This window comes from Ostrinia nubilalis, chromosome 23, assembly GCF_963855985.1.
Source record: "Ostrinia nubilalis chromosome 23, ilOstNubi1.1, whole genome shotgun sequence".
NCBI classification, from domain to species: domain Eukaryota; kingdom Metazoa; phylum Arthropoda; class Insecta; order Lepidoptera; family Crambidae; genus Ostrinia; species Ostrinia nubilalis.
In genome coordinates this window covers 8230707-8250379 of record NC_087110.1, presented here as the reverse complement: position 1 = coordinate 8250379, position 19673 = coordinate 8230707, and the positions used below count along the sequence as shown (strand labels likewise).

At 37.9% G+C, this 19673-nt stretch overlaps 1 long non-coding RNA gene across 1 annotated transcript; it reads left to right on the top strand.

Moving 5' to 3' along the window:
* The first annotated feature begins 4375 nt into the window (after positions 1–4375).
* Positions 4376–5673, top strand: LOC135083512 (uncharacterized). The gene is made up of 2 exons (XR_010259628.1): positions 4376–4472; positions 4809–5673. It is a non-coding gene; the product is annotated as an uncharacterized LOC135083512 (long non-coding RNA).
* The last annotated feature ends 14000 nt before the right edge of the window (positions 5674–19673 follow it).

Here is a 19673-nt window from a genome sequence, read left to right as displayed (position 1 = left end):
CGAGAACTTTTCGAGGAAAAGTCAGTTTAATTACTAATTATATTTCACGTGAAATATAGCATTTTTTCATCGCAAAAGCTTATGTTTAAAATTCCGAGCGCAATTTTTGGTATCGCAGCCCGGCAAAACAAAATTCCTTTTTTCATGCATCTTGAAGTGTTCTTGTCGATAAAACTTATAGTATCTAATATCGATAGAATTAAACCATGCCAAAACTTTTGTTTTTAGCCCATTGTATTCTTATTATGACTTTTCGCGGTTTCATCCGCGTATTTTGTTTATAAACATTTATAATTACCGCATACATAACATATAAGTTCTCATCGCTTACATGAGAAATAATAATTTATGGCCTGTAGGTGTACGTAAAATTTCATCCCCTTTCAAACAAAAATGTTATCAAAAATCAGGGTATTCTTTACTACAGACAGATTTATAAACAAATGAACGTTTTCTATTTGGAATTAAAACATCGATTATATACATCGATTATGTTAATTATGACAAAACATCGACTTAATGCAATGTGTCTACCTGTTTTTGCATCGAGTCGTTATCTCATATGTCAAGTTTTTGACTTTGTAGTTATCGACACTGTCCCAGCACTATCCGGCCTATGGCCGCATCGAAGCGTTCGGCGTACCAGCGCCGAGTGTTGATGGATTGATTTAGTACTTTATTGAAGGAGTGGCTTTTTATCCCATCATACTGGAATTTAAATAAAAATTTTGACATTCTGTCTCTTACAGGGCTATAATAATATGTCTGAATATTATTGTTTGTCTTAATAAAAGGCTCAATTTCATCAAATAATTAGTAATTAAACTGACTTTTCCTCGAAAAGTTCTCGCGTGGCGACCACGGGCCGGAAGACGTAGTGTGGGCAGGCCTCCCACTAGGTGGACCGACGATGTGGTGAAGGTCGCGGGAAGAGCCTGGATGCTGGCAGCGCAGGACCGGCCGTTATGGAAATCCTTGGGGGAGGCCTTAGTCCAATGTCCAACTGTGAACGTCATTTGGCTGACGTCATAACGACGACGGCGATGAGATTCAGAAACACAGATCAATACAGCACAAACTGACAAGGTTCATAAAACAAAAAAATGCTAATTCTCGACCATAACTTTTAATAATCCCAAGGCTCCAAGAACGTCAAGCATCGACCCATATAGTACAGTCTCACCGGCTTCTCTCTATTGATGACTATGTTGAAGCAGTTCATATAGCATAAGTTGGTATAGCTTCTGTTGTCCGAAGCACACACTGGCAAGTATATCCTGGGACAGTCACAATCGTCTATATCTTCTAACGGTATTACGAAGTCAGTCATGTTCCTGATGTACCAGTCTTGTAGGGTCTGAGGGTGCACCCTCAAGAAGGAGTGCAAGGGCTCCTGGAGTTTTCGACTCATGGTGATGTGGAGGAAGATGGCTGACGCTGCTATTGCTGTAACTGAAGATTGCTGACTTTATTGACTAGCCTTGGTTTTACTCTATTAGACACTGGGGACTAGTGTGTACAAACCGATTTATGAATAAACCTACGAATGTCGAACTCTAGGTAATAAATACCTAGTCAAATCGTAGTGTGATGATCCTGAGTACATTTTTGTAAGGTCATGGTATTATTATTATAAAAACTTTATTGCACAATAAAATAGTACAAAAGGTGGACTTAATGCTATTTAAGCATATAATGGTATAATATTATATTACTAGCTTTTGCCCGCGGTTTCACCCGCGTGAAATTTAGTTTGTCACAGATCGTCATAAATTATAGCCTATATGTTATTCTGGGTTATAAACAATAATACTGTAAAGTTTCATTAAAATCCGTTCAGTAGTTTTTGCGTGAAAGAGTAACAAACAGCCAGACATCCAAACTTTCAAACATTTATAATATTAGTAGGATTTCATAAATAACTGTGAACACGTAGAATATTTTCTTTTCTCTACTCGTCATAGGATGATCGACTGCAGATCTGACAAAACCCTGTGACATCGTAAGTGCTATTTTCCAATAAAATAGTAGTATCTTAAGTTACACAATCTCTCCTTCTATAACAGGTCATTTATTCTACCCTGCAGGAGTGGATAATCGAGGATTTGGACTACACTCCACGCTTTCCAGACAGGTTGAGGTTGACAAACCTCTGCTAAAATAAATTCCATATTTGGTTGTTCTAAAAATATTTACAGTGAAAGTCTACAAGAGGGATAAGCAAGGAAAAACTCAAAAAGAAAATTCCAGTAACTCACGATAAATGAGCATTTTGCCGCTACAAATCCATTTTATTCATGAAAAAAGTCCGTTAAGCGATGAATTCCTGGATTATTGCTCGCCTCCATGCAATCTGCTATGCATTATTTCCACGCACGTCTAATGATTAAGGCTTAGTGCACATTGAGCGATTCGTTAATACGAATTCGTTAAAGGGGACGCGCTTACGAAAATATTTTTTAAATGTGAGGAGCTTTGTGAATAAGCTTTTGCGATGAAAAAATGCTATATTTCACGTGAAAATGCAACGACAATTTTACTGAAATTCCGCTGTAAAATAAATGATTGAGACGCTTTTGTGTTTAATTAAAACATTTAACAGATTTCATACCCTAGTTTTAAAAACGGTGGTTGTGGCATTTTAAAATGTTAATGCGTAATGTAAAATTGTAGTAAGTCAAATAAGTTGCGGTTTAAATAACGACGAAAAATTTAGATTAAATTACATAAAAAGAAAGAAATCTGCAGGTTCATAGAGAATACAATTTTATCTCTCTAAGTTTAAAGTTTCTAAGAAATTATGTTATACTAGCGGACGCCCGCGACTTCGTACACGTGGATCCCGTTTTACCCCCTTAGGGGTGGAGTTTCGTAAAATACTATGTCAGTAAGTCAGTTAGCCACCTTTGAGTTTTGTATTCAACAAGTAAGTTTCAGAAACGGTAATATCACACTAAGAGCCTTGATATTGAAGTGTTTTTAGTGTCCAAATCTTACGCACGTATTCCTATATTTACCAATGTATTTTATACCTGCAGTAAAACATGCAATTTCAAATATTAAGTAACTACCTATCGAGTAAAGTGTAAAAGTGCTCTTTTATAGCCAACTTACTAAAAATGAATGAATTTTATTGTCTTTAATGTCGTTGGTTGCTCCAATTAAAACCGTTGTCATAGGTGAAAAACTATAAGAGCCAAAGCACATGATGCGTTGCGGCGCGGTGCCACGCCGGAGCGGTGTCGCTGCGTCGTCTTACCAGGCCTGTTCATCCCCGCGAGTTAACATCGAAAACAAAACACGCACGATGGCCCACCTACAGGATACTATTCGACAAGGCCTCACATACGAGCGAACATTGACTCACGCACGCGTATTCTTGTGTATGATGGAAGAAAATAAAGAAAATGGTGTACTAAATGTGTACTAACTGTGCAGTATTTAACTGCCTAAATAATAATAAAAACACAGAATGTACTTTTTTAAGTTGCCTCAAGACTCTGAGAGGTAAATAAGTAGTTAATATTATTCATGATAATTCATGCTAAATCATGTATTTCCTCCGCCATTTTCCGCAGTTTGGCACCTCACGTCACATCATTTTACCGAAGTCAGCCCTATAGCCTCGGCGCAGTGCCGATCACTCACTGACGTTTGTCAACAAAATGGTGCTTGACTCTTGATACAGACTAAATTACACCATATTATTAATGACATTGAGCATACATTTTTTTAAATACCTTCGCGAAGTAAAACTTTTGTACGTAGTACTTATTATTATTCTGTGGTCTTACATATAAATATCTGTGGCGGGCACACGAGCGGTGCGGCGCCGCGTCGCGTGTTACGCCGAAATCGTTGCGTCGCGGCGCCGCGCAACGCATCGTGTGCTTTGGCTCAAGGACAGCAAAGCGACGCGAATGAATCAAGTAAGTTCGTTGTATTAGAGTAGGCGCACACCGTTGATTTTTAGTTGACCGATAGTTGTGCCCGATTTTAATTTGTATGAAGAATCGGCCGAATCGAATCGGCGTAGTGTGCGCGCACTCCCATACATGCCCATACTGATCAACTATCGGCCGACGAAAAATCAACGGTGTGCGCCTACTCTTATAGTGTCCGACATAGTCCTTTGTCATGTTAAAAGTCTTGTGAAATATTGATCGTATTACATCGCGTCACGTCACTTCATGTCGCGTTCCGTCACTCACCTAGGACAACAGGGGTATCCAAAGATTTGTACTACATGTAGCCACTAGCCAGTGCACATCAATTAGCAGTAAATGTAAGTAATATTCCCTTAATTTGTCACGTGTTTCTAATTGAAACACTAAGTAGTCACGCAAGAGAGCACTAACTACCGCAATAAATTCCATATCAACCGATTACAGTAGGAATGTTTAACATCAAAACCGGTATTTACCTGCATTGTAATTGTTTGGAACGGCTCATTTTAAATATGAAACTGTTGTGTAAGTTTCAATTTACTTTATCCCTTTCACAATTGACATTATTTTAACGTTAGTCAAAGCGATTTCTCGCGAGTAAATGAATTAATATCGCTGACATAACCCGACGGATTAGCAAGCTGAAGTGGCAATGGGCAGGGCACATAGTACGCAGAACTGACGGCCGATGGGGCAGCAAGGTTCTGGAGTGGAGGCCACGTACTGGAAAGCGCAGTGTAGGAAGTGTCTTCTTCCAGCGTCTTTCAGCCCGTGGTCACCATCATGTTATTCAGTCGCGACTTCCTCCTTCAGTAGAGAATAAATGACTGAAAATAATGATGTTTTTATTCTATATTTCAGATATTTGTCTCGTACCGCTCATATTGATCAATATCCCTTCAGTCCGAATGCAGTGGTATAATTTCTTCTCCTGGACAACCACGAAGAAGTACGAAAAAGTTTTACCATCCCTCTTCTCAGTGATACCATGTGAGAAATGCCCGAACGTCTACTTCCCTGTGTGTACCACACTGAACAAGACGTTCATGAACAATTGTCTGTTTCTATGCTTGAATCTGACCGATCATAAGGTTGTATACCGGGGGATTTGTCTTTGGTACTAGTGTTGTACTAGTGTTTGTGCTTAATAATAACTTTATTACATTTTAATTTCACATTGTACAACAATGACAAAATAAATGATGAACTCCTCCGTTTATCTTACGAGTAATTAGGTATAGGGTTCAAAAAGTTTTATTTTATTATTTTATTAAAATTCATTTATTTATTGTATCTTGTAGTAAATTGTATGTTAAATGGTTGGTAAGTAAGCTAGAGCTAAACATGTAAAAAAAAGCTTGATAGTGTGGGAGTGTGAAACGGAACGCAAGGAAGGGAGAGAATGGGAATCCAAGCTGTAGGAATTGAAAAGCAGTGGTATTTCTCCAGCTTTATTTGTATTTTTCTGGGATCAAGCCTTTTTTTTGTTTTTACATTTTTAGCATATTGTCACTAAGCTGTATGTTTTCCAATTAAGTCTTATGTTTTAATTTTTAATAACGTGTTTGTAACTTAAGTTATCATCATGAGTAGGTACACACCTACAATAATCTTAATGATAATTATGAGGAATATTTCAAAACAGAACATTGTTTTGGCTAAAATTCCGGAGTTCCGGATTTGGAACCCACTTGATCTACCCGCGTTAATAAAATATTCAAATGTATCTAACTTTATTCAATATCCTCCATCTATACAATGTGTATACGTATTGAATAGCATAATCCCTTCTGTCGTCAGGCGACGGAATTCAACCACATTTAATTACAGCAGCACGAATACAAGTCCGGAATTATAACGCAAATCTAAGGGTTGGCTCCTCACAGCACAGTTTGGTGCAGAGGACAAACTATAGCGGGCTTAGAATAGAACATAGATCGTTTCATCCACGAGACGGGCCCCACCAATTTTTGGTCGAGGGAATCGCGGTGTGCAGGGAGTTTGATCTGAGTAATCCGAGCATCATTTTTGTAGTGTGCGTGTGCCCTCATTGATAATTTAGCGTGTACCGATAACACTCAAATATTCGCGGAAGAATAGTGGGCGCGTCTTCGTGGATGTAACTATCAGGACTATTCCTACCTCTTGTTCCCACTGCTGCAACTCTTGCGTAGCCAGGATCTACAGCTTGACCGCCAAAAACCTAACCAGTGAAGGTCAAGTTTGTCCCGGGGGAAGGTTAAACTGTCATTGGACCCGCAACGAAGTTAAGGATCGACTTCCATCCAGTACAAAGCGAATGACAGGTGACAAAACAAAGGTTTAAGTAATCTGAACGCGCTTTGAGGGTCAGGCCATCCCAAAAAAAAAAACTTTATGTAAAAATAATAGGTACACCATGGACAGTAAACGCTCCACCGCGCAGCCGCAGGAGCGCTAAGCATAAACTATGGGGACCTATCTCGTGAGCTTACTAATACCTAAGATATTTTTTTCGGAAACTCGATTTTTCGAAGCAAGGCTTATTCCAAGTTTCCAACGCTTATGCTTGTACATTATGCCAACCATAGAGCTTTGGGGGTTACATGAACGTAGGAGATCACTCGAGCGCGTCACACTAGTGATTACCCTCGCAGACTCGCTATGAAGTACTTGTTAACCAGCTTCATAACTGGGCATTATTATTTTTATGTACAGTCGAAAGCATATCAGACTATGATCGTACCTACTATTTTTGCTGCAAAATTGCACCCATTGCAAGTAAATAAGGCATACTACTCCCTAAGTGCCTTATGTAACTCCATAGGGCTCCATAGGGCTTAGGAACTGAGGAAGATGTACAACCGACAACATACCAGGCTATAAGGTCTTGTTGCCACGGAGACATCCAGTTTTTTGCCCCGTTTAGTATACATGCTTATTAACGTTCCCACGAACATTCCGTTTGTAGTGTCTCGCAAAAAAACGATCCGTCTGATCCGAGTTGCCGTGGGAAAGGAAGAAAGTTTCTTACGGACGTAATTGCTGACTAATAAAGCAGCTATTACGTAGCGCGGGCATGCCTTCTACTAGGTGGACCGACGATCTGGTGCCTTCACCAGATCTTTTGCAGGAAGTATGCGGACAGTGCAGGACTGGTCTTTGTGGAATTTCTTGAGGGGAGGCCTTTCAATTTTCAAAGATGACAGACGACCTTAAGGTCGCGAAGACGTAAGATGTCGTATCGTGTTTATGTGTAAGAGCCCTAAATATGGAGTTACAGTGTTTTCCATGATACGCCGATTATTTTCCGTACTTTGATATTCATCATAATCATCATTCAGGCACAGGACGTCCACAGTTGAACATAGGCCTCCCCCAATAATTGTTAGTCGGATATTGAAAGTTTGGAAATTTGAAAATGGATTAGTTTTATTAGAATTATCTATTCACTCTGACACTTTTATATAACTTTAACCTGTAAGGCAAAGCGTTGAAAATCTTTACAAAAAAAGGTTAGTTACCAAACCTATTTATTGAATTCCCGTCAATTTCAGACTTGAGCAGGAAATTGTAATTCTCCGACACTGGGTTCAATTCTCGGCTACATGGACTGCCTTACAGCCTAAATCAATAATCCTATCTGTCGTTTCGATACGAATTGCCCTACTAGGGATTGGAATTGGACATAAAATGTATGGAGTATTGTCAGATATCTATGTGTAAAGACACAGAATATAATAGTACTGGGGTAAATCAAATAATAGTCGTGTTACTGAATTTGTGTATCATTTACTTATTGTGTTTACTCGTAGCTGAAGTTGTTCTATAGTTACCTTTCTGTCAATTAAAAAAATCTATTCTATTCTAACGATTGGATAGTGACCAGCGTTAGACAACGGTTATGAAATCGAATCCAAATGTTACAAATCGATCAAATCTTATCACGCTTAGGGTTTTAAAAAACTTCATTGTTTTTCATTACTTTGCCATAAAAGAATTCAAAATATGGTGGAAAATACATCCGTAATGAGTTAAGGCATTATCTCTCTTGGAATTTGAACCTGTGATCGAATTATTCTGCAAGAGTTAGGCTGGGTTGCACCATCTTACTCTAACTTTGACAAACGTCAAAAATCTGTCAAACTCCATACAAAAACCACCGGTTATCGTCATAGTTACGGTCAAAGTTAGGTGGTGCAACTCATCCTTAGTATTTAAAGAACTAAATAAATCCTTTATTTAACAAAGATTACAAGTAACGCACGTATTCACAAACATTAGTATGAGGTCTCACAGTGCACGTAGACGCACAGGGTGTCATATGAACTAATCACAGAGCTCTATTCAACGCTGTGCGTTCGATTTTCTGCTTCACTTAAGCAAGCATCGTTTGTGAATATGGGCGTTACTATTGCTAGTGGTCCCCAAATTAGGTTAATAATTATTACACCTGTCTTTTGGGGACTGGAGTACGAGTCTTCAAGATAAATGTCGTTGTAAATGCTCTTTAAGTCTTTTATTAAGCAATCATTTAAAAACGCTGCATTTACCTAAGCACTCCACCTATTAACTGGTACCAAGACTTAAATAAAAGAGCCTTGGAAAGGAGCGATTAAGTTCTAAATTATTTATTTAACTAGTTTGTCGTGTAATTGGTCGCTCAAAGAACTCTGTCGAGTTTAACCATAGTAAAATATTAAAGAGGTATTAAAGGAATCTTTGGAAGGAAGGACGATGGCCGTTGGGGCAGGAAAGTTCTCGAGTGGCGACCACGGGCTGGAAGACATAGCGTGGGCCTGCCTCCTACTAGGTGGACCGACGATCTGGTATAGGTTCACTGTGGAAAACCTTGGCCTTTTCCAGCTGTGGACGTCATTTGGCTGAGACGAACGAACGAAAGGAATCAAATTATTGTCCTGAAGCAGTGGTTGAGCCAAAGCACACGATGCGTTGCGGCGCCGCACTGCAAAGATTTCGCCGTATCGCACGACGCGGCGCCACACCGCTCGCCGATCCGGCGTCGTACTGCCGCAGCAACGCATCGTGTGCTTTGGATCTTAGTGATTAAATGGGATGTGTAAAAGCAGACTCTTTTGACCTGAATGCTGTAACCTGAATTCAAACAGTCATATAACTAACTACGAGTAGCATTAAAATCCATTTAAACTTTTTGTGATGCTTAAAAATCTCAAGTTCTAGAACATCTTTTACGGTTCCCATTTAACTGTGGTTTAACGCTCACTTGAATTAATGAAGTTAGCCGCTGCGCAGTTAACTCTCGTGACTCTACGTCTGTATGAGATATACTTACTTGCATATATTTTTTATTCCGTTTTACTTTTCTTTCATACCTACTTACTTTAACAAAATTCGTTCAATGTAAAATCTAGGACGGGCAAAGTTGAGATTCAAAATATTCTGTAATTGAAAATGGTTACAAAATTGCATACAGGCCAAGAGCTTCCTCGTCGTGGATAAAATAAAGAAATTGAAGCCTTTACCTACACCTGTTTTTTGCAAGCATGAAATTATATTATACTAGATGTACCCGCGATTTCGTACGCATGAAAAACCCTTATAACCTACGGGTATGAAAAATAGTGTACATCCTATGCTTAGACTTAATATACACATGAAATTTCATAAGAATCGGTCAAGCCGTTTCAGAGGAGTTTCAGATCTACACATATTTTCTATTGTAAGCGATCGCTTTTATAAATAAATGCTTCAAACGAAAAGTTTTTTAACAACACGGAATAAGCACAAACATTTTAAGGCTATTATTAACTCTCATATTTGGCGATAACATAGATTTATAGCTGAAATGTCCTAAATTCTGGGTAATTTAACATCATTTCCAAGTAAAACTGGGTGCAAAGTCTTTGACCGAATACAACCATTCAAACTTGAAGTAGGAAGCAACTTCGACCCATTAAAAATAAGATGAGATCCAACTCTCCGATCTGAATGTTGAAAGTTATCGGGAGTTTTTCTTTGTAGAGTCGACGGCATGTTAAGCTTTACATTTTTGTTGCAAAATAGCCTGTATTACGTCGAGATAAGATGTCACTGTGTTAAACTTGATGTGCCGTCGTCCGTACTTAGCCAATGAGGACATGAACTTACTTACAACTTTGCATCTACGCGGAGAATGAAAAATTACCGTGTGTTTACTTCCTGTTTGAGTTACAATACAGGGTGGAATTTTTTGTATTTTACTAGATTCCACACGCTTCTTTGAGGCTTAGTTTTTCGAATTAATATAATTTTTTTCTTGATACGAAGAACCTTATTGCCTTCAACTAAGTTAACTAACTATCTAATACTACTAATTCAAGTAACCTTAAACTAATGCTCGTAGCCGTAGATGTGTGAAAAAAATACTGAATCGGTCCTTTCGTTCTCGAGTTATGCACTAAGCAACACAATAAGCGATTCATTGTTATTTACACGCGTGCCTAGTGTGTATAGTTTGTAAAAAAATAACTATCGTTTGTAATTAACTCCGCTGTCTATCGAAGAAGCCATCTAGTTTTGAATAAAGAGATTAACTTTTATTATTGAGAACTTCAAAGATGTGGAGCTGGACAGAAAACATAATTCAGGGCGCTTTACCAAACTTTTTTTCTGTTTTCTAACAGTCTTATTAAGCGGATCGCTTATTACATTAACAGTAAACCGAGTCTAATCACAAAAACATGTTATATAAAGGTCACAAAGCAACGAAGTTAAGCAACGCGTTAATCACCGGGCTCAGCCGTGGCAAAGAGCTGAAGGCTTAATTACCAGAGTACAATAAATTTCTGAAAGCAAAATCTTCGTCTCAGACAACGGAATTTATAAGCTGAAATTGTTCACAATTTATGCGTAGAGGCGAACTGAGGCAATTTGCTTTATTGTGTTATACAGGGTGTGCAGATCTGGGCGCTACAAAAACGGATGGTGAAATAAACTGGGACTGGGTTAAAAATACCTAATGAATGCTCTCTTGGCTTTATTTTTTTGATGTTGCTGCATAAGATTACAATCTCTACAAAAAGTTTTTAGTACACATATTTTACCTATTAAAATTATCAGTTGACTATCTAAGCTTGTAAAGGAAATATTTTTTTGCGATTTTTTTTTATTGTTTGTAAAATAACTAAGAAAAAAAAACGTGGGAATTAACTTAAATGGGATTTTTTTAAATATCAAGAAATTATTTATTGTATGAGAAATCCAAAAAATAATAATTTTGACGCTACCTTCTAGACAACCCTATATTTTGCAAGAAACAATTAATTTTGAGTTCAGTTTAGCAGTTAATGAAAATATGATTTTTATCAATGTCCACTGTCTATTAAATTACTGTTAGGTACATTTTATTAGATCTAATCATTTTGGACTGTTCTTCATTAATATGATTTTTAGGTACGTTTAGAATAACTTCTTAAGAATAGCTTCTTTTCTTTTTAACCATGATTAGGACCCTTGCCCACGGCGAGTTTTTGCAGCATTGCTACTAACGCGGGTTAGTCGCATTTGCAACGTACTACAGAAGTGATGCCAACGCGCTACTAACACGCTACAGCAGCGCGCCTGTATCGCTACAAAAAGTCGCCGTGGGCGAGGGCCCTTATATTAACTTTCATGCAAGTTAAGTAACATCAAAGTTAGCACAAAAGCGTTACGTCGTCCAATTAGAATTAACTCAAATAATAACAATGCGACCTAAACCCTCAGAGTTAATCTGACCCAAAAATTGGAGTGAAAATTATAATTTCCGCTCAAATATGTAGAGATAAAGTTAACAAAAGTTGCGCTTTGTCGTGTGTTTCGGGACTTTATTTTGATAATTTTATTATACTGGTGACAATCATATTTAGATACTATACTACTTCCTATAATTCTAAGATAATAAAATATATGGATGGATGGATGAATTGATGCACGCGGGTCTTTTTTCCTTACAGAATAAAAAATCATCGGGATCATTATGTGACCGAGATAGATCTATGTACTATGTATATACCGGAGGAAAAGCGACGAGTATAGACACCTCCCGTGCCCCTCCCTTACAGAATAAAAAATCATCGTGATCATTAAGTGACCGAGATAGATCTATGTACTATGTATATACCGGAAGAAAAGCGACGAGTATAGACCCCTCCCGTGCCCCACCCTTACAGAATAAAAAATCATCGGGATCATTAAGTGACCGAGATAGATCTATGGTATATACCGGAAGAAAAGCGACGAGTATAGACACCCCCCGTGCCCCACCCTTAAAGAATAAAAAATCATCGGGATCATTAAGTGACCGAGATAGATCTATGTACTATGTATATACCGGAGGAAAAGCGACGAGTATAGACACCTCCCGTGCCCCTCTCTTACAGAATAAAAAATCATCGGGATCATTAAGTGACCGAGATAGATCTATGGTATATACCGGGAGAAAAGCGACAAGTATAGACACCTCCCGTGCCCCTCCCATACCTCAGGCACTCACTGAGGTAAGCGCTAGAACTATAGTACAGTAGCGTCAAATACATAGTTCGTGACATCCAAAGTGGCCAAAAAGTTCGCAACACGTCTTTGTTACAATTGAAATAAAGTTGAGTTGTTAACTTTCTGACCACTTTGGATGTCACGATCTATACTCAACATCAAATAAACCGCACCTTCCGCGACGCGAACTTTAAAGATTTTCTTCTGACACATCATGGTGCCCCCACAATATTGGTGTTATTTGAAAGCCCGATAAATATCCTCAGAGAAAAACACATTTAATTTCTTAATAAATGATTAACATATACCATAAATGTGACTTGAAAAAAGACCTCAATTTGGGCTCACCTCTGGGATCAACTACACCAATTTTTATGGTTATAAAACCAATTAATGATCTCACGTGTCCTCTTTAACAGATGGATAGCGATTAATCCCAACTTAACAGTTTTATAGCCACAAAAGTTGGCTCTAGCGTAACTACCTATTTTTTGAAGAAGTGGCTCTGGATCCTTCTAAACACACATTTTCGGGGTAAAAACATTTCCTTTAATGAAATGAAGATTAGAACTAGGCTTTTAAATGGTGCCAATATTGGTGGGAAGTGGGGATGCATACGTTTGAAAGTGCTTGTCGCGGGAGGTGCGATTTATTTGATGTCGAGTGTATTTGAAGCTGACTGTACCTTTTTTAGCACTCTTTATTAAATATTACTAAGCTGTAATTATATTAAGAGTAAAATAAAAACTTTTTGTTCACGCCACATTATCCATCCAACTTGGATCTTTGAGCGTCTTTCTTTCAGACTTTTTGCTTCAAGCCCCATTGCCTTTGTAAACTTTCTTCACTACACCAGTGACTTCCAAGAGCCGAAGCACACGATGCGTTGTGGCGGCGGTGCGACTCCGCAGCGGTGACGTTGCGTCGTCTTAGGCCCCTCGCCCACGACAACTTTTGTAGCGATGCAGTAGCGATTCTGTCGCGTGTTCGCGTATGCGGTCGTGTGTGTAGCTGTGTGGCCTCGCCCACAAAACACTTTTCAGTCGTGATGCAAATGCGATACTGTCGCGATGCAAACGCCACCTCCGTTCTCTACCCCGTTGTCATCCGACACGGGCACGCGTTTGTCTCAATACAGTCGCGTGCTGTAGCGCGTTGGCATCAATTCTGTAGCGCGTTGCAAATGCGACTAAAGCGCGTTAGTAGTGATGCTGTCGCTCGTTTACGAAACGCAAAAAGTCGCCGTGGGCGAGGCGCCTTACATAGAAATATCTGTGGCGGGCACAGGAGCGGTGCGGCGCCGCGTCGCGCGATACGGCGAAATCTTTGCGGTGCGGCGCCGCAACGCATCGTGTGCTTTGGCTCTAAAGCTCGTACTAAGTTCTGAATTTAATGATCTGACATGGGACGATAACTGGGTATTAAGGACGTTCAAAATGAGGGTATTTTGCTAAATGTTATGAGGACATTGAATGCATTTTAGTACTCTACAATTCCATTTCTGGGGACGTATTTTTGAAACGCTAGAAATGAGTCTTAAATTCGCACGAAATTAACCAAGCTTTTTTAACCACAATCCGCGAATCCTCAACCAAAGGGGACAGGGTGAGGATTCGGGGTGAAGCTCATTTCCACCTTCAACCTGATCATCCCTTCCCTGAAGATGAAGGCCAAGAGATTCTCACCTCTAATTGCCGAAACAACAATGTTGTTAATGTTGTTGTTATAACAACTAACAATTAGTAAAATCACGTAAATAGGTTTCTGTTCTCACGATAACTTTATTTGTAAATCATTCGAAATATGTTCAAAAGAAATACGAATCTTATGATTTTCTTTGTACGCAGAAAAAATAATTCATCCGATATAACTCAGACGTTGAGTAGAGTAATAGTGGGTAAGTATTTTTAGGTAATTGATTGCGTGGAACGAGACGTGAGGTATAAAGGTTATTAATGCCAGCTACAATATTTTTCTTTGCTTTTCTACGAGTGTAGTAGGTAAGTACTTTACTATGTTTTTTCTTATAGTCTTCGTTCATGTTACTTATTTTCTTTAAAGAAGAAATTGAATTTATTGATTTATTTTTGAGAAATATACAGTTTTACCATGAGTTTACGTTAGGTGTGCTCGCTATCGACTGCACAAAAAATGACAGGAAATGTATGACAAATTGTACAGCACCCCTGGCGTTAACGTTCAAGAACTGTCGTAGTTTTTTTACGCATTTACTAGCGATGACGTAATGTAAACTCATGGTAAAGCTACAAAATTTTAAAAGATTTTTTAAGAAATCCAATCATATGAATTTGAATTCTAATGTTTTAGAAATACGACTTCAGTATGTTTGTTTCATTAAGTACTGAATACACATTGAGCTTTATGGCGACGATTATCTTAAATTTTCCAGCAGAATGGTTGAGAAATTTTATTGCATTTGCTTTGTATGAGATTGCTGTGTTGAGATTGTTCATTTGTTTACAGCGTTATATGAAATGAGTTTTTAACAAGATAGAGGGTAGACAAAAAGTTACTGTTTCGTGATATAAGGCTGTGTTGCACCAAATTATTTTAACCGTAACTATGACCGATGTTTTTTGTATGTAATTTGACAGATTTTTGACGTTTGTTAAAATTAAAATAAGAAGGTGCAACTCAGCCTAAGAGAGTTTTAGTCGATGGAATCCCTATCTAATGGCGTAATGATGATAGTCTAGCCTTTGAACCGCACCACAACACCACACTGCCACAACACTGCATTGTACCGCAACATTCCAAATTGATTCCAATAGCGTAGAACATCCACCCACAAGGATAAACGGCCTAATAAGGGTAGCAGGAAGGCGCTGGTTGCAGGCCGCTACCAACGGGCTAATCTGGAAGAAGGCCTCATTGAGGGACGCCTATGTTCAGCAGTGGATGTTCTGTGGCTGAAATTGATGATGATGATGACTCCGCATTGCACCTCAACAGAACTCTAAAAGTCAGTGGACGTGTTTTCTTGTTCAATAGGCAAACAGTTCTTGATTGTAATAAAATAAGCACTGTGGACTGATAACCTGGTGAAAGCGGAAAAAAAAAAAAAATCAAAAATATTTATTCAGTTTAGACCACAAGTGGCACTTATGAACGTCAATAGAAAATAATAAAAAAAGAAAAGGTAGCCCTTATGGGGCACTTTACATGTCTCCTTATCTTTTGGGCCCTACCAGCGCTTCGAGACAAACATATGGCAAGTGCTGAGAAAAAACGCCGGAACAAACTCAGTCACCACTTATTGCCAGGAATTATCTAACGGTAAGAATAGTCAAATTTAAGTACATCAAATATGTGCAGACTGAACTGACCACGCATCCTTGTCATCAATATAGTCTCGAACCTTGTAGTACCCTTTGGACATAAGGGTATTTTTTATATGTATCTTAAATTTGTTTATTGGCAATTCGACAAGGTTGTGTGGTATTTTGTTAAATATGGTAATACATTTCCCCAAGAATGAATTACCTATCTTATGCAACCTAAATGATGGAACAGCAAGTTTATTCTTATGTCTCGTGTTAAATGAGTGGACGTCACTTTTCTTAGTAAATAAATGTATATGTTTACGGACATACATAATGTTATCAAATATGTATTGCGAAGCCACAGTCAATATATTGATTTCTTTAAAAACTTCTCTAAGCGAGTCACGTGGTTTAAGACCGTATATTGCCCGGACAGCTCTTTTCTGTAAAATGAAAATTGATTCTATGTCTGCTGCTGAGCCCCACAGTAAAAGACCATAAGACATAATACTATGAAAATAACTAAAATATACAAGCCTTGCTGTTTCAACATCAGTCAAGTTTCTGATCTTTCTCACCGCAAAGGCAGCTGAACTAAGTCTTCCCGCCAAGGCAGCAATATGGGGGCCCCATTGTAATTTACAGTCTAGGGTAATACCTAGAAAGACAGTAGAGTTTATCAGTTCAATGCGTTCATTATTTACTGTAATATTAGTATTAACTTGTTTGACATTAGGCATAGTGAATTTTAAACATTTAGTTTTTTTTGCGTTTAATAGCAAATTATTAGTTGTAAACCAGTCTAATACTTTGGAAAGAGCATTATTCACGTCGTCAAATATTTCCTGACGCCTGTCAGTTTTAAAAATTAAAGAAGTGTCATCAGCAAATAATACTATCTCACAAAGGTCCTTTGAATAAAAAGGTAGATCATTTATATAAATCAGAAAGAGCAATGGTCCCAGTATTGAGCCTTGGGGCACTCCCATTTTTAGGGGGGCGCCCGAAGAGTTAGTTCCGTGAATATTTACTTTTTGTAATCTGTCTGAGAGGTAAGAGTGTAATAGGCTTAAGGCCTTGCCTGATACGCCATAATGTTCTAGCTTAAATAACAGAGTTTGATGATCAACACAGTCAAACGCCTTCGATAAGTCACAAAATACACCAATAGCATCTTTTTTCTCCTGCCAAGCATCGAAAATGTGTTTGATAAGAGCAACCCCTGCATCGGTCGTACTTTTCCCTTTTGTGAACCCATATTGTTTTTCATGAAACAGTTTATTTAAGTTAAAATGAGACAGTAGTTGATTGAAAATAATTTACTGAGCGCAGGTAGTATCGATATAGGTCTAAAGTTGGATGGGTCACTTTTGTCTCCTGCTTTAAATAATGGTATGATTTTACTATGTTTCATCAGGGTAGGGAACTGACCTTCGTTAATACATTCATTAAAGATATGAGCTAAATGGGGAGCTATAAGAGGAATGATGGGTTTTATTATGTCTGTTGATATGCCCCATATATCCTCTGTCTTTTTTATATTTAGTTCTTTGAAAGTTTTTATAATAACTATGGGGTCTATTTGTCTAAATTTTAATGGGCTATTGCAAACATCAACACAACCCTCGAGAAGAGACATTGCCTGATATGAACATGAATTAAGATTGCTTGTTGTTATGATTGGTACATTTGAGAAGTAACCTTCGAATGCGTTTGCTACCTTATCATTGCATTTAATATACTTATTATCAATTTTTAATGCGAATGTGTCATCCCGAGATATAATTCTACAAGTTTCTTTATTAATACAATTCCAAGTAGTTTTAATTTTGTTGCCAGAGTTTTTAATTTTGTCACGTATGTAAATAGATTTTGCCATAGTACAAACTTGTTTAAAAACTTTTGAGTATTTTTTTACATATTCTATAAAGTCCGGGTCGCTACTATAGGCTTTTCTACCATATAATTCAAACATTTTTTTCCTACTAATATAAATACCTACTGTAGCCCAGTCACTGAATTTAGTTTTATTGTTTTTAATAATAATTGTTTTCTTAGGAAAAGTTTTATTGAACTCATTTTTAATTAATTCAAATAATTGCTCATATAAAATATTTATACTACAGTTAAAATAATGCAAAAGTGGGACCTTATTAGATATTTGAGATTTAAATTTGTCTTTCTGGGATGCAGTGACTGGTCTATATTCTATTTCCTTGCTCGATGGCACAAAATGGTGTTGAAATGACGCTATTTGACCGCAATGATCAGAATTAACAAAATTTATTATTGATTTCTCTAGCACTAAGCAGTTACAGAATATATTGTCTAAGCAAGTAGCTGATGTTGGAGTCACCCTAGTTGGTTCAGAGAAAAGATTTAACAAGTTAAAAGATTTGAATAAATTTAAAAACCGTATTGAAAGAGAGGAATCTTCTATTATATTGATATTAAAGTCTCCACATACAACTACTTTCTTTGAACTATTACACACTCTTCTAAGTACCTCTTCCATTGTGGTTTCAAATAATTCATAGTTACTAGATGGGGGTCTATATACACATACAATAACATAGTCGTCCAGTTCTGCACATGACAGCTCAATAGTTCGCTCAACAGAGAGAGATACAATATCTTTACGTTCTTTACATTTTGAAATTTAGAAATTTTTTGAAGTCACGATAACCGAACGGTGAGGTAATCGGACTGGCCGACTCGTGATCCGGGGAATGCGGGTTCGAATCCCACCGCAGCTCGACTATTGGGGTGAGCCTACTCGTGACACAAGCATAGGTACTTAGTTTAGTATGAGGGGCTAAAGGGACTATTAGTAATTTGTGCAATACAAATTACTAAAAATCTTTTACAAAAAAATCTGGATGCAGGCAGCGTAGAATCGGTTGTGGTTGTGGATATCCAAAAAGAAAGTACTTTTTAATATACAAACTTTATTGAAACCCTACAAATGTCTAGTGCTAGAACGGTATGCAGTTCCCCTGATGGAGCACAGTGACGTTGCCTGTAATGGTGGAGTCACACTCCAACTGGCACAAGTTGTAGTACGAGCGCCCGTTCGAAGCACATACAGGATCGTATATCTTTGAGCAGGCGCAGCTATTCTTGGAGGATTCGGTGGTAAATTGCAGGTCATCGTCATCACTGTGAAAATAAACCGATGTTAGTATATTTTTTTGTTATTTGCTGTCAGTGGCTAAAAAGCTAGGCTAGTCTCCTAAAAAAAGCTTTTAGTCCGTCATTACTATCAAAGAATATTTGACACGTATTTTTTGTAATTGTCAATCAAACAAGTAAATTACACATGCTACACTTTTATGCACTCTTTGACGTCACGGATTGAACTCTTGCTAATTACCCAGGAACATCCCTATTGCACGTCTCTTTCCCGCCAATGTAACTCTTTAAGAGCCAGGATCTACAGCTTATCTTGGATTGAAACTACTATATGCAGCTGTCTTCAACAGCACATGTCATCCAATCCTGGACAGATCGGTTCTACGGTAGAAGAACAAAATAAAAATAATATCTTGAAAAAGCCTTGAATACTTGGGCTTTTAAGTTAAGAGGTTACAGGGCTAAGTGAATTACTTTTTGATCGTTACCTCTGAACATAAAGATGTATAGAAATAACAATAAGCAGTGCCCCGTTTAAAAGTTCTAAACCACTCAGAGTGGGCTTTATTTGCAAGATTAAATTGGAAATAAGAAATTCCTTCAAAGAACAAACTCCACCCAGCTCGGTTTAAGGACTTGTATTCCTTTTGTGCCCAAGATTTATGTTTATTACAGCCTTATATCAAACCTTTCTGCCTAGCCTTAGACAAATATTTCTGGGTGCTAACTAAAGTATAGATTACGTAGTTTAAAGTCTGAAATATGGTAGCTTTATAAGAAGTAAATAGGTACCCAAGATCGACTTCAATTATTAACAAGGTCCTACAACCTAACTGAC